The sequence below is a fragment of the Sarcophilus harrisii genome, chromosome 3 (assembly GCF_902635505.1).
Source record: "Sarcophilus harrisii chromosome 3, mSarHar1.11, whole genome shotgun sequence".
Classification (NCBI taxonomy): Eukaryota; Metazoa; Chordata; class Mammalia; order Dasyuromorphia; family Dasyuridae; genus Sarcophilus; species Sarcophilus harrisii.
The window spans coordinates 303786622-303803307 of NC_045428.1; the positions used below are offsets into that span (position 1 = coordinate 303786622).

At 35.6% G+C, this 16686-nt stretch overlaps 1 protein-coding gene across 1 annotated transcript in view; it reads left to right on the forward strand.

Annotated features, from left to right (window-relative positions):
* Positions 1-1323: 1323 nt before the first annotated feature.
* Positions 1324-16686, forward strand: part of CD86 (CD86 molecule) — a 79518-nt gene continuing 64155 nt past the window's right edge. The window contains exon 1 of the mRNA XM_031959729.1: positions 1324-1588. The gene's annotated coding sequence lies outside the window, so the exon portion shown is untranslated. The remainder of the gene's footprint in view (positions 1589-16686) is intronic.

Below are 16686 nucleotides of genomic sequence, written 5' to 3' on the forward strand. Positions count from 1 at the left end.
CTACATCTGGACATGAATTTTGGTGGCACTAATGCTATGTAGGAACTGAGCTAAGTTTCTGGATCACTCCCTCAGAGGTTGAAGTAGTATAGGAAACAGTTTATTCCAAAAGTGTTGGGAAGGGGAGAATGTTTTCATTTTTGTTTGCCAATTTATTGTAGTTGTGCCTTTGAAGTCAATATCCTTTTGAAAAAGCTAATCGATATTAGATAGTTAAATGGATGGTATACTAGTGATCAACCTCTAATGGTGGAAGCAGAGGAATCTGGAACCTTAAGGGGAAAAGTATTCTGTTGACCCTGAGGCAATGAGCCAGAATGTACATGTTACATATGCAAAGTAAATTCTGAACAGTTTTAGCAGGAGAGAGGCTCTAACGACTTGGGGGGAATTTATATTAAGCCTTGTGTGATAGATGGTACTTGAGCTTTGAAGGAAACTAGGAATTCTGAGGCAATGGCGAGGAGAGATTGTATTCTAGGCAGCCTGGGTGATGGAATTTTCTGTAGGAGGAACAGAAAGTAAGCCATTTTAGCTAATGTGCTGAAGAGGAACATAGGAGTATGTGAAGGAGAATAATATGGACTGAGCTTGGGAAAGAAAAATAGACTTGGTTATAAACTTTACTTTTCATTTCAATCAAGAGTTTGACAAGAGACAAGAGGGAGCCTCTGGAGCCTTTTAGAACAGGATTGATGCTTTAGGGATATGGATTTGGTAGGTGTAACAGGATGGTTTGGAGAAAGGAGAGTTTTGAGTTAAAGAGAACATTTAGGAGACTACTGTAATAGTCTGGACAAGAGAAATAGCAGCATGAACCAGAGTGATTTTTTGGAGCCTTTATTTCTCTATCTAAAAGTAAAAGGCTTTAACTTTGATCATAAAGGGCAAATTTTGATGGCTGTTTGGCTTAGATTTAAAACTATGAATGTTGTCTGACTTCAGTGAATCTATGGAAGGGATATAGAAAGCCCATTCGAGCAAGAAAGGACCTGGGAACTCTAGGATGGGCGCAAACATTCAATAGTGGTAAGGTGAGGTGTAAATGCAAAGTAATTTTGGTGTTACTTATTCAGCTTCTTGGTTTAAGCCTTTCCTGTTATGGTCACCCTACTTTTCATCTAAGGAGGGGATTTCCACATGCCTCCAGAAATGTGGACAGGAAAGATTTGTGGTGAATGGCTCAGGGAAAGGGCAATTTGAACCTCATCTGTGATTCACCCTGGATTCTATTCATGGCCCCTTGGTTATCTTCAACAAATTCCCCAGACTTGATTATGAAATCAAGACTGAAAAACCAGGTCTTTGGGTTGGTTGATTGTATTTTTAGTTGGGTCATCAAGAATCTTCCAAACAGGCTAAAAATTACACAATTCTAACTGGGGAGGAAAGAGTTAGTGTCTCTAAAAGGGTGGGGAAATTCACAGTTTAAAAAGAGGAACAGTACAGATTGAGAAATTATTACTTTACAGAGAGACTTCAGTGTAGCATCCTTGCCTAGCTACAGAGAAAGCAACTGCCAGGCACCAGGCACCAGGTGAAGAAGCCTCCCTGTTTGGAGAAAGTAAAAGGATCAAGCCATCATAGGGTGAGTGAGAGAGTCTAGTTATTTTTTTAAGGTATTCATAAATTATCTAAAATTAAAACAAGACTGAACTTTCTCATAGATAGGGAATTGTAAGAGATCTTCATGGTCATTTAGTCTCCATTTACAGATGAGGAAACAGAATCAAAGAAATTAAGTGGCTTCTCCATGGACATACAACTAATACATAGCAGAAATGAGATTAGAATTCAAAGCCTCTGACTCCAAGTCTAGGATTCTTTCTCCTGCAAAAGCCATGTGTGCTATTGGTTTCAAATTGCTGCCAAAGAACTTTATTAAACTCTTTGGATTTTAGTTTATCTGTCAAATGAAAATATTGCACTATAGGAATCCTAAATTTCATTCCAACTCTAAAGTCCTATGATCCAATAAGATAAGGTGTAAAGTACTTTGCAAAGCTCAAAGTGCTATATAAATGTAAGATAAATATAATAATAATAAATAAAATCAATAAATACAGATACTTAGTACAATATAGCATAATGAATAATTGTTAATTAGTATGTCATAATGTAATTGCTGATAATTAATGTAACAAATAATAATAATAATTGTTGTAACCAGATGGTCAGAATGATGTGCCTAAGCTGAGCCTGTGCTGAAAGTGAAAGTTGTTGAGCAGTTTGTCACAAAGAGTGTTAAAAGGGGAGATAATAGAAGGATCCTCTGGCTCAGTTTCTTTCTTTCTGTGGCCATTACTACCTCTTTCCCAGGGATTTGAGGGCTGGGACTGCCTCATTTCTATAGATGAATCCCTGACATGTACCATGATACCTGGCACACAGTAAGTGCTTTATAATGCTTGTTGATTGATCAATACATCTAATTCAGAGAGAGAGTTCCAAAGGCCAGTGAACCACTGAAAGGAAAGATTCAATCAATTTGCAGGGCACAAAACATTCCCAAAGCAATTATATTTAGCTGCTTTTGAATTTTGTTTCATTCAGCTAACTTTTAAGGTTAAGAACAACTAATGTAAAACATAGTTTGGTGCGGTAAATAGGATGCTGAGTATTTTGAGCCAGAGAATCTGAGTTCAAATCCAAGAAGCATAGGGCAAGTAAACAGGATGATGGTTTTAAAGTAAGAGAACCTGAATTCAGATCCTGGTCCTAGTACTTACTCACTTTGTGATGTTAGGCAAGCCATCTCTCCTTTTTGGGACTCAATTTCTTCATTTGTAAAAGGAGAGGATTGTGCTAGATGATTGCTGAGGTCCCTCCCAGCTCTAAATTTATGATCCTGTATTAGATAAGGAGGGAAAATGGACTGAGGGAAAGAGGGAATTGAAAAGTGAAAGAAGGAATAGGAGGGGAAAAGAAAGACATTCTCATATATTCACATGCCCACTGAGATCAAGCCACATCCATTAGGTTTAGATGAAGGTATTCTTCCTTTCAGTTCTGATCATATTCTTCTTTTCTCTTGCGCTGTGGGCATTTGAATTAGTTATCTGACTACTCTTTTAAATGCCTTGAGAAATCCCTTTTCTGCTTTTATTTTTATTCTTCAGAGCTTAAAACTTAAAAAAAAAAAAATCCAGAGTCTAAAATGAAACTTTTCCACCTGTCAAAGTGACAGTTCAGATCATGTCTCCCTTTCTTCTCCTTTCTCTATACTATGTCACTCAGTGATCTCATCAACTCCCATAAATTTAATTACTACTTCTATACTGATGATTCTCTTTTTTAAAATAGTATTTTATTTTTCCAAATACATAAAAGATAATTTTCAAAATTTTTGCAAAACTTTGTGTTTCAAATTTTTCTCCCTCCCTTCGGCCCCTTCTCCTAGATAGCAAGCAATCTGAAATAGCAATTCTTCTGAATAAATTTCCATATTCCTCATATTACACAAGAAAATCAGATCAAAAGAGAAAAACCAAAAGAAAAGAAAGAAAAAACCAGGAAACAAACAACAATAACAAAAGGTGAAAATATTATGCTTTGATCCACATTCAATCTCCATAATTCTCTCTGGTTGCAGATGGCACTTTCTATCAGAAGCCTATTAGAACTTATGCTGATAATTTTTAAATCTACCAATACTGCTCCAATCTCTCTGTTGATCTCTAATCTGTAACTATCTTTTAGACATCTCAAACTGGATGTATAGTGGACTGCTTAAACTCAATTCTGTATGTCCAAACAGAACTCATCCTCCTCCATTCCTATACCACCATACTCCTAAATTCCCAATCTAGGAATCATTCTGGAATCCTCACTATTTCTCACCCCTCATATCCAAGCTGTTGCCAAGGCTTCTCTAATTCCCCTTTGCAACATCCCTGGAATATATTCCCTTTTTTCCTTGACACTGACCTCTATGGAACAGACCTTCATCATCTTACACATGGATTATTGTAATAGCTTGGCTGGTGGGTCGGCCTGCCTTAGGTCTCTCCTCACTCCAATCCATCCACCATTCAGCTACTAAAGTGAATTTCCTAGAGCACAAGTCTGATCATATCACACCCTACTCACTAGACTCTAGTAGCTTCCTATGATTGGGTTGCAGAAGCTGAACCCCCAAAATATTAGGGTTCCAGACCCGTGTCATAAGGTGTCTCAACAGAATTTATAGGCTTAGATCATCTCTAAATCAAGGCAAAGATTTTAGTGTTATACCACTAACTGGCTGTCTTAAGTTCCAAAAGGCAGTTAGTGAAGATGTAGAGGAACAAAAGATACTTTTATAGGCAGAAGTGAGAAAGAAAAACAAGGGCTATTTAGGAATTTACTCATCAGCTCCAAGATTGGTTAAAGGTAAGATATGTTGGGCATTTCACCTAATTATGGTTACTCATTATAACTGACCATTAAAATTAAACTAAGGTGAGATCATTCTTGAGAAAGGAAAAAAAAAGCAAGCAAATAACAAAAAAAGTGAAAATACTATGTTGTGATCCACACTTAGTTCTCAGTATTTTTTTATACCTTTATTTTATAATCTGGTGACACAAGCCTCTGTGCCATTCCTCAAACAAGACACTATCTCTCCCCTCCAAGCATTTTTTTCAGGCTCTCTTCCATGCCTGGAATATTCATCCTTACCTTTACCTCCTGATTTCTTTAAAGTTTCAGCTAAAATCTTCAAACCTTTCTTAATTAGCTCTCCTTCCCTTACTGCTAATTCTTTCCTTCTGATTATAAGTGTGTATGTAGGCGTCTATATATTATGTGTATATGTATATATATATATGCCTCTGTGTGTGTGTGTGTGTGTGTGTGTGTGTGTGTGTGTGTGTGTATGGAAAAAAAAACTGTCTCCTCCATTAGAGTGGGAGCTCCATGAGAACAGGAAAGCACCTTTTGCCTTTCTTTGTATTCTCAGCACTTGCCTTGATGCCTAGCACATAGTAATAACTTAATAAATGTTTATTGATTATCTGTGAAAAAATAATTTAGGATTTAGAAATTTAGAGGTTTCTGGTGATTGGCTACAGTTGGCTTGATACTTTCTGTCTCTCTTTGTGTGTCTTTGTCTCTGTCTCTGTCTCCTTCCCTTTTTCTCTTCTCTCTCTTCCTTAACTGAAAGGTAAGAGCTTTTTTATTCAAAAGTATTTGAAAGTTCCATTGAAATTATTTGACTCATTTGAGCCTTCTTACTAAAATAAATTGAGGGAGAGGTAGGAGGAGAGATCATTCCGAGTTTTGATGGGAATTTACAAAAATACTTAGCTATGCTCCATCCCTACCTACCTGACTTTTAGAAATCAGTGAGTTTACCCAGGTTTAACCAGACGTATTAAAAAAGAAAGTCGCCTCTTGGATATAATATGAGGATCAGCCACAAGCCCCCATCCCAAATATCTCTTATCCTCATGCCTGAAATGTTACCATTTAGAGTTTATTAACTGTGTTAAACAATTCTTCTCTCCTGATACTCTTTAAAAAATGCAAATACTTCAGAAAAAGGCAAAATATTAATAAGACTCTAATATCTTAGTGTGAATTTATCAGATCTTCTTGCAGAGAATGTCAGAAGTCAATCCATCCTCCCACTCCACTTTTTCCCTCCACACACATACATACTCACCTATAGTTATTATAGCTTACAGCTTCAAGTACAAGTTAGATTCTCTTCTTCCTTTGGTATCAGCAAATTGATGAGTTAGGGTAGGGGTTCTCCACCTTTGCGTGTCATGGATCTCTTTGGCAATCTAATTCTAAGGACTATAGAACATTGTCTTTAAAGTCATAAAAGAAAAATAAATAGGATCTGAAAGAAAACCAATTATAATAAACTATAGTTACCTATTTTTAAAAAATAAAATCAAACATGTTCATGGATCCCAGGTTAAAAACTTCTGATAGTAGAAGTTTTCTAACAGCAGAATCTCTAGTAATGATGAGACTATAAAGAGAGAAAAGACTTCTGATGAAATTTTTGTTTCTATATAATTCATATTAATAAGTAGAAAAACCAAAGTAGAATTCAAATTGGGAAGTGTTCAGTTATCTTCTTGGAAGGTATTAAAGATTAGAGAGAATGTAAGAAAAAAAAATCCCTTGAACTACTACAAAGGTAAATTATACACAATCTTGTTCAGAAAATCCCCAGAATATAAAATGCTACTCAGAAAATAATTATGTTATGCACTGAATCGTTAGACCTGAATAAAATTATTATGGCCACTCCTGACCACTCCACTCCACCCCTTGCCATTAGAACTGGGAGAAATGAGTCACAAAAAACCTAGGCGCTTCAATATCCTTTATATACCATCATGTCATAAAATCCAGGAACCTTGCTGGGATAATTCCCCCTCTGTTTGAGTATTGCCCCTCGTTTCGATGTCTCCTGCCCTCCACCTTCTTATCTTGACCCTTACCCTGTCAGGATTAGCTTATGATCCTTTCCTGGAATTATGACTTGTCCACGCACCCAGTATCCTCACCCCCTGAATATAGTGCAGGAAAAAGAGCAAATCAGTCAGTTTGTTTGAAATAGGAAAAAAGGGAATAATGTTTGATAACCTTGCAAGGTAAATTGAGTTGTGAATGACTTTAAGTGACTACTTTAAGGTGGAGTGGGAGGATGGAGATAACAGGGGGCTACTGAAGGGTTTTTTGAGCCAGGGAATAGCTAGGCTTTATGCTGTGCCTTAGAAAAATTCCTTAATGGATTAGAATAGTGAGGATTCAGGGAGACCAATTAAGAGACAATGAGGATCTGAGCTAAAAGGATGGCTCTGGTGTTGGAGGAAAAGGAGATATAGGGGAGAGATGACCTGGTGGTAGAATCAATTTGGCAATGGAGGAGGTAGGGGGATGAAGGATGGGATGAGATAGGGATGATTGTGAGCTTACAGGTTTGGGTGACTAGAAGAATGGGAGAATCCTTAAGTTAGTAGGAAAATAAATGAGTTTTTGGGGAAAGTTAGTGAGTTCTTTTTAGGACTTGCAGAAGTAGAGATGCTTACAAGCCATCTAGGGGGTAAAATATACATCTCTCAGTTGTTGATGAGGGATTGGTTGTCAGGAGAGAGAATACAGCTGGGTTTATGTTTATGTCTGTATCTACAGATAACTACATATATGAGAGTCATAATGTTGAGGTTGAGAAGGAGACCTCAAAAGTTTGGGGTCACAGACCAATGTCTGAAAAGAATTTGCAGGCTTGAACCCATTTTCTAATCAAGGGGCAAAGTTTTATTGTAATTGTAACACTAGTTGTAGTGGACTAAGTTCCAGAAGACATTAGCCAAGGAATCCAGAGAAAGGATCAGAGTTGGATCAGAGCTTCATGTTACTTATTTGCTAATTGTATGGCTTACAAGTAGATTTCAAGGATGGTCTATTCACTATTGTCTTAGGAACTTGATTATCACTGACCAACAGATTATCCATCTGACAGTCAATAATATTTGTAGGACTATTCTAAGGCCAGAAGACTTTGAAATCATTGACAGATTGTTAGAACAATATAGCATTTTTAGGTCAGAGAGCCTCAGGATCACTAATATATCTTCCCTAAAATCTAAGGGAAGAAATACCATTATGTTTCTCTATAATTATTGACAAACAGGATTGTTAGAACAAGAGCATTCTTAGGTCAGAGGGCTTCAAAATCATTGCTGTCTTCCCTAGAAGCTGTATTACATCAATCTGAATATAAATGGGAATTGAATCTATGGGAGCTGATGAGATCATTCCACGAAAGGGTATAGAAAGAAAAGAGAAGAGAGTACTTTATTGTGGTCAAGAACAAGCCGTGTGGGAGGTAGGAGAAGAGTGCTAAAAGAGCTCAGGGTCAATATGTGTCAGTTCATATTTTGTTTTGTTTTTAAAACTTTCTTTTGAATTCTAAGTGTCCTAAACCTTAGAGATACTTGAAGTTGCTTTATCTTTGGTATATGATTCCTGTTTTGGAGAGGTTTGAGGGCTTAGGGAAATTAAAACAGCATCTACTCCTTCTTCTTGCTCACATGACTTGGAAGTCTTGACCATATGTTTTTGAGAATGCTCTCTAATCTTACTTCTGCCTCTTAATTTCTCTGGCTTCCTTTAAGAACTCAAGTCAAGTTCCAACTTCTGTAGGAGGACTTTCCCAGTCCTAGCTGCTAGTGCATTTTCTTCATTTACCTGGAATGTGGGTGATGATGATGATGATGGTAGTGATGATAGTTTTTAAATAGAACTTTAAGACTGGCAAATGTTATAACATTTGAAATAAAATAGAGTTGAAGAAACAGGTCTGAACTCCATTTTAATAAAATGTATGGCATCATTATCTTGTTAACATTTTGGTATCTATTAGACCTTTCTGTCTTTAGCCTCCTTGCAGATATGTGCCCAGTAATGGAATGTCTGGCTCAAATTTGATGAAGGTTTTAGTCCTCTCCCCCATCACTAAATTATTAAAAATTAATATGATACAGGGAATAGAGACTTTGCTTCCAATTTAGGAATCTTAGAACTCATGGTCTGCCTCTGCCATATACTGACTGATCACTTAAATTGGCAGATCACTTAAAAGCACAGTATGCCCAGGCAATGTTCTAAGACCATTAATTTGAAGAAAAATTAATGATCTCCATTTATAGGGGAAAATTCCTAAAGGGACAAATTGTGAGGGGTTTTAAAGTTGCTTTTTTATGTATACTTTACATATATGTATATATATATATATATATATATAGGTACCCTTCTCAATCTGTACCCTTCTTAATCTGTTCCTTGATAACCTTTACAGTCTTCTTACACTTTATTTCCCTCTAGACGGATGACAATAGGCTTCTTGTTGCTTACCTTGGATATTCTATTTCATGACTCTCATCTTTTCTTGGTTATGCTAAGGGTCTGGAAATCTCTCCATTTCATTTCCTGGATTCCTTTGATACTGAGCTCAAATCTTTCCCTCTGCAAAGTAGCTTTTTCACATCTCCAGCTGCTAAAGCTATCTCAAACTTTCATTTTCACTGTATATATCTTTTATGTACAATATTTTTGCATGTTATTTCCTCCCTAATCAGAATGTAAACTCCTTGAGGAAGGGACTATTTTTATCTTTCTTTGGATCTCCTTCATTTAGTATATGTCTGGCAAATGGTAAATACTTAATGAATAGTTGTTGGTTTATTGAATGGGATTGAAGATGGAGGGCAAATTAGGAAAGGCTTCATGTAATATAGAAAGTAGTGCTTCAGTTGAGTTGGGAAGGAAGCAAGGGATTTCAATATTGAGAGGAGATGGAGTAAATCCCCAAAAGAGGGGATAGATAGTGCAACAGCAGAAACTAGAAGAATGTCATGTATGAGAAACAGAAAGGACAGTTTTCCTTGACCACAGTGTATGTGAAGATGAATAATATGTAATAAGATTGGAAAGGTAGTTTGGGGGACATATTGTGACAGATTTATTTATATATTAAATGGACAAGTTTATGGGCAGTGAGTGAACAAAGGGCTTTTTTGAGTAGGAGAATGACCTGTGCTTTTGGAAAATTACTTTGGCAGCTATGTGGATGATAGAATCACAAGGCAAGGAACTTGAGGTATGTATAGGAAACTATGGCAATTATTGAGCAAATAGAAAATCAGGGCCAGAATTAGGATGATAACTATGAATCCACCTCCACAAAATCTCTCAATATAAGTTTTGACAACTGACTTGGAGAGAGCAGGAATGAGGAATCTAGGATGACACTAAGGTAGGTAGTCAGATCTCTTAGACTGGTAAGGATGCTGGTGTCTCGGATAGAAAAAAAGGAAGTTCTCAAGAGAGGTCGGTTTGAGGGAAAAGACGATGCAAATATCTTGGCTTTAGAATTTTTGTTTCCAGCCAAAGGGGAAGAAAAAAACCCTAGACGATCTGAAACTAGATTTAAATAAACAAATAAAAAAGATCCTTGAAGTGAAAATTTTAAATGTGAGTATATCATCCCTTTCTATTCCCATAATAGGAAAACCTATTAAGTTTCTAAGAATGTTCCTCTAGAAACATGGAACTGAGAGTTTCTTTTTCTTCAACCTGTTGCTTAGGAAATTGTGGGACTTTTCTTTTAAATCACCTGAGGTGCTGATCATGGAAATTTATGATTCCACATAATTACAACTAAAAATTTAAAGCTAGAGACCAGAAATACAATATTTTGATTTTTTTTTCCTACAGCAATTTCTTATGTATGTACAAAGATGGATGGGGCACCATGAGTAAGTTTAAATTTTTGACCTAACTCAATGCTACTATTTTCTGCCAAGCAAAAATACTTGGTATAATAGTTTTAGATCTGGAAGGAACTTCTGAGACCATTCTATCCACACCCTGCCCCTGCTTTGTTAACAGTTGAGGAAACAAGCCCAGGAAGGTTGGGTGACTTCCCTGACTTCAAGTAGTATCAGAGGTAAGATTTGAACTCAAGTCCTTGGAGCACCTGCTCTTTTTGCTGTTATCATATGAAACTCTAGACTCAGTCACTGTCAGAAATCAGTTTCCTTCTTTTGTAGCAGGAGAGTTCTTTGCTCATAACTTTAGAGCAGCTATAAGGAGCAAACCCCATTGCACATATCTTAGGAATGTTGTTGTTAGAGTACAGTACAATACAGTAAACCTGCATTGTCCAGTATATCACCAAAACTGAATGAAGCATTGATTGGATGTGTGCAGCTATTAACTACAGAGTACCAGAAATGGGCCATTAAGTGACACCATAATGCATCAAGTGCCAGGGGACGCTCAGGAAGACCAAAGTTCAAATCCAACCTCAGATACTTACTAGCTGTGTGACCCTGAGTCACACAGCTCTGCCTCAGTTTTCTTATCTGTAAAATGAGCTGGGGGGGACAAAAGTGACAAACCATTCCAGTTCTTTTCCAAAAAACTTTAAATGGGATCTTAAAGAGTTGGCAATGACTGAAAAAAAAAACTGAATATGACCCCTTAGAATCATAAGATCATAGTTTTACAATTTAAAGAGACCTCAAAAGATTATCCAGTCCATTATTATCATTTTTACAGATGAGAAAACTGGGACAGGATTGGTCAACTGAAAGAATGCTACCTACAATCAGAGGGCCCAGCTGTCCTACTTCTGAAGCTTCCTCTACCTATGTGACTTTGAACAAGACCCTTAACTTTCCTAGGCTTCAGTTTCCTCTTCTATATAATGAAGAGGTTGAGTGAGGTAGTCTCTGAGGTTCCTTTTAGCTCTAAATTGAGGGTCCTTTTAAAAGATTAAATGAATTGCCTAGATTCATGCAGGGATTAATTGATAGAACTGAGATTTGAAGTCTGGATCTAGGACCTTAAGTGCAGTGACCCTGTATATATATATTATTATACCCTGTTTCCTTCCTGTACCTCATTTTTCTTTTTTTTTTTTAATTTATTCAATATTTTTATTTTTCCCTATTTATATTTAAGACCATTTTTAAACATTTGTTTTTTTAAAAATTTAAGAGTTCTAGATTTTCTCCTTTATCATCACTCTCACCCCTATTAAGAAGGCACATGTAAAGTTATGCAAAACATTTCCATAAAAGTCATGTTGTGAAAGAAAACATAGATCTCCCCCCTAAAAAAACAACTCTCAAGAAAAATAAAGTTAAGAGTGAAAGAGACAGAGACCGAGAGAGACAGATACAGAGACAGAGAGACAGAGATGGAGACAGAGAGAGAAAGAGGGAGAGGGAGAAGGAGAGGGAGAAGAAGAGAGAGAGGAAGAGGGAAAGGGAAAGGGAGTCAGAGATGGAGAGGGAGAGAGAAAGATAGAGACTAACAATTAACGAGGAAAAAGATAAGTTCCCCAGTGGAACTCACAATAAACTTGGAGAAAGGGAATACTTTATGGAGTGGGAGTATATACCATTGACTGGCAGGCTAAATACTAAAAAGGATTTAGCACCCTAAAAGAGTTAGGTATAAGAACAATAAAGACACCATTAGGCATGGTGGGGGAGGGGGATAAGAGAAAAGTCATCATGAGGCAGAAAACCAGTTGGTCTAACCCAAAAGGGATTCAGCAAAGATGGTGTGGGCCGTAGGCAGATTCAGGCTTTCTCTGCCAACTCCATCTAGTAACCCAGGACTTCATCAATGTCATATATTCTCTTGTCCCCATGCTTTCAGTAAGTCATATCCCATTTTTGGAATATACTCTTTTCTGTTCTTAACTGTCCAAATTTTTTTTTTCCTTATTCCCAGTTCAAGTGCCAGATTCTCCATATCCTTGATTCCCTCGTTGAAATTTCTCTCTCTTTCAAGTGTTTTCATAAGCAATAGTCAAAGCTTCTTTTTTGTTCTCAATATCTGTCTACCATACCAGAGTATTTTTTTTTTTTTTTGGTTGGTTGTTTTTTGTTGTTATTGTTGTTTGGGGAATCACTGAAATTTAATGAGCAGGGGAGTGACATAGTCAGAAAGTGCTTTAGCACTATTATATGGTGGATGGATTGGAGAGAGTAGGGGCTAAACGTAGAGAACACAGTAAGGAAGACATTGCGACATCCTGAGTAGGAGGTGATAAAAACTTGAATTAGTGTCATTTCCTCATCCAGGCATTGATGTGTTATATGAGAAAGTGGAAGTAGCACTGAAGTAAACAAAAATGGGAAGAACAATTGGACCAGACCAAATATAGGCAGAGGAAGTTTGGGCTAGAGGCAGAACAGTTTTGAGGTCATTGAGGAATTGAGTGTCAGTGTATTTAAAAGAGTGGAAAATACAAAATGATTAGGGAACAAAATTACAGAATGTTATTATTACCAAAAAGAATTGCTTGAAAGCAGTAATATCAATTCAAATAAAAAACAGAGGTTAGAAAACCACAAATTATTATTATCTGTGTTTTATTATATTTTTATTCATTTTGTAAAATTACATTTTAATCTGGTTTTGGGCCACATTTGGGAGTATTGCAAGCCATGTGGCTAGTTGGAATGAATTTGATATTACTGCTCAAGAAGATATCAATACCTATTGATGCATTTGCCCATATTCTTATCTCTACAAAATCTTTATGCAAATAATCTATATGCATATCAAGAGTATATTCAATTAAAAATGAAAACAAAGTATTCTGAAAAACCTATGCTATTGTGAACCATATCTTTTCACAATTGGCTGATGCAGAACACATTAGATTCCACTGTTTATTGCTTATTGGTTATAAATTAGTATTTAACTTGGTAGAACAAATGTAGCTATATAAACTCTCCTTCAGCAGGATATCTTTAATACACCCATTTAAGATCACATGAGATTCCCAGATAGATTCAACAATGAATCAAGTAGGTAACAATCATTTATTAAGTGCCATTTATTAAGACACCAGGAAGATAAAGACAAAATAGAAGATAATATAGCATAGTAGATACATGCTAGACCTATATTTAGGAAGAGCAGTCCAAATCCTACTTTTCCAGTTTGCCAGCCGAATGACCTTGAGTAAGCCACTAATTTCCCTGAACCCATTTTTCTCACCTATAAAAAATGAGGAATGGACTGGACATGACAATGATGATGCTATACTAATGCTATAGGATGCTATGTGTGTGTATATATATATATATATAGCTATTTATGTAAATGTAAGATCATTTCTTTTTTTGAGAGGAAGAGGAGGGTTTGAGAATTAGCAAGTAGAGCCATTGGAAAAGACTTCATGGAGAAGATGATATGTGAATTGAGTTTTTAAGGAAAGTAGTGCTTCTTGGAGTCAACAGAAATAACTTTGATCAATGACCATTTGATCTTCAAAATCCAGTGAAGCACAAAAGAGAAAGATCCTTACTAAAGCATGACAGTTGTTGTTGTTATGGAGAATGTCTTTTGCAGAATCCAAGTGGAAGAGATTCTTTCTATGGATGATGAAATCCTCTAGATAATCCTGAAATCTGCAGTTGAATTGTGCTGATTGCACCAAGTTCCAGAATATTGTAGTGTCTATTAAATGAGAGCCATAATCCCTCAAAATCATTAGATTTAATTACTTATGCAGCAAAATACTAGTGAATAAAGAATAACAATTATCTAGACTATGATTTTTTTACTTGGGGAACAACTCATGGAGGTGGTCCATCAGTACATATATCTTAAATAAATATTGCATATAAATAATGATTTGGTCCCAGAATTCAATTAGAGAAAGATTCCACAGCTCTCTTGTAAAAGATATGTTTTCCTTTCCTTTCCTTTCTTTTCTTTTCTCTCTCTCTCTCTTTTAGCATCACCAAAATTTCCCCTAGTATCTCTCTTTCCTGCACCTCCCAGGGAACTATTCATCATAATAAATAATATATATTTTAAAAGGTAATAAATATTTTAAAATCTGTAAAACTGATAAATTCTTGGAAAAAAATCTGAAAATATTTGTCATGTATGTATCATACTCTTGGACCTCCTGTCTTTGCAAAGAGATGAAGTATTTTCTTATATTTCTTCTTTTCATCTATGCTAGCATTTTGTAATTTTGCAACATTCACTTTTAATTTTTTAATGGTTATTTTTTCTGTTGACATTATTGTATTGTTTTTTGGCTCTGCTTACTTTGCTCTGTACCAAATTGTGTACATCTTTCTATGCTTCTCTGTATTTATCATTTTCATCATTTGTTACAGCAAGTGTCTGTGGTCTTGACACAAAAATCAGGGTATGTAGGAAGGCCCATTTAGGGAATTATAGAAGGGCTCATTTCCAGTATTCTGAATACTTGGTGATGGATCCTTTGGCCATAGAAGCCTCATAATTAAAGAAAAACTTTAAAATGATACTCAAATTCCTTTCTGATTTCACAGTAACAGTGATGGAATGGTGAAAAAGGGGACAGACAATGCTAAAAAATTATAGCTCTTAGACCATCTGTAAACATTAACCTAACGACAGGTACAGTAAAATGTGAATTTTTAAATAAACATAAGATTTAAGAAAGTGAATTACATCCATCTTGATATTTTCATAATAAGTGAAACTAGAAGAAAGTGGCATCTAAAATGGAAGAATGGTTTGCAATTTCTCTTTGGAGAGACAAAGGAATTGACTTGTTTTTATTCTGTATTAAAAGTCAATAAAATCATGTTAATAGATACAATTGTATTACAATGTTCATGATGGCCAATGAGTAAAAAGACAGCCACAGAAAGGCTGTGTGACAGAGGAGAAGTATGCTGGATTTAGAGTCAGAAGCTTCTACTTCAAATGCAGGCTTTTCCACTAATTTTTAATGAAATTGTAGGCAACTTCTCTGGTCTCATTTCCTTCCTTTATAAAATGAGAGGATTGGACTAGATGACTTTTCCTGCTCTATATCTATAAAATTAAGATAACATGTCAACATCTATTGCAGAATATGAGAAAGGAAAGCAAAGAAGAACAAAGAAATTGATGAAATATTCTGAATGAAATAAATATATTTATGTGTTATAATTTTTATGTTAAAGGCAAAAATGATAAAATAGGATTCATTTTTGAGACATACAAAAAGGTGGTAATTCTATAAGTAACTCAGAATCTTCATGTTATGTATTATGGATATGTTTGTCCAGAAGAGAGTCAGAAGGTAGTAGATTTGGTAATTGTTGGAGTCCATTTCCTGTAGTGATGAAGGATGTAACATACTGGGGTCAGGCAGAGAAGTCCTGGTTATGGACTCTTTAAAGTTTATTGATCAGAGACACAATATATATATACCTAAAATGTTCATAGGTTTCATACAAAGTACACTCTTTTAAAATTCCTATAGCCTAACAAAATTCTACTATAATGTAAATGATTAAACCCTTTAAGCTCCAGATCTTGGTTACTTAGAGATGTAAATAGTTGAGATGTGCATCAGAGTAAAGTTTATTATACCATTATCTCATGTACCTTTCTCCCAAATACTTTTAGTCTCCTTGTGAACATTCTTTCCTGTCCTAAATTCAAAGGTTTAGTTTTTAATCCAAAGAGTAGTGTTTGTTTTTTGCTTCAATCCCTAGATTATTAATTTATTATATTGACAATAGTCTCTGCTATTTCAATAAGGGAGTTTTGGTAAGCCAAGTTACTGTAAGACTCAAAACCTGAAATGAAGTTTTACCTCCTGGCCCTCTATAGGTAAGGACTGAACAAAAAAATGAAATTAATTATTTTAATATTAAAGGAGTTAATGATGTGGTAATCATAAGTATCAGCTGTATAGATGCATTCATTCACTTATAGAAAATGTCAAAGTTAAAATCTAACCAAAGAAACAGCTAAAGACGAGAAGAAAACACTGTGAATAGCTTTATATTGACATCCAAATGAGATATCAATGCTGAAAAGAAGGAAATTGAAAGGCAAAGTTATTGATCTTGATCACCACCATTTCCTGCAGAAGTTTAACCACCAAGAAATGGTTTCCACAAGGAAAAGACTTTGGATCTCAAAGCTTACCTTAGTCAACAGACTCTGGCAGCAAAGAGTGATGGGTGCCAATATTTGGTTTTATACTGAATTTTACAAATGTATTTCTAAAACATTGTGGAAGAAGACAATACAGGGAAACAGTGGAAGTGAAAATAAGTCTAAAGAAAACTTGTGGGAAATCAAATGGCCACATCATACCAAGATTATTTGCAAATGAAACTGACAAGAGGAAAACAAATTGTCATAAAATGG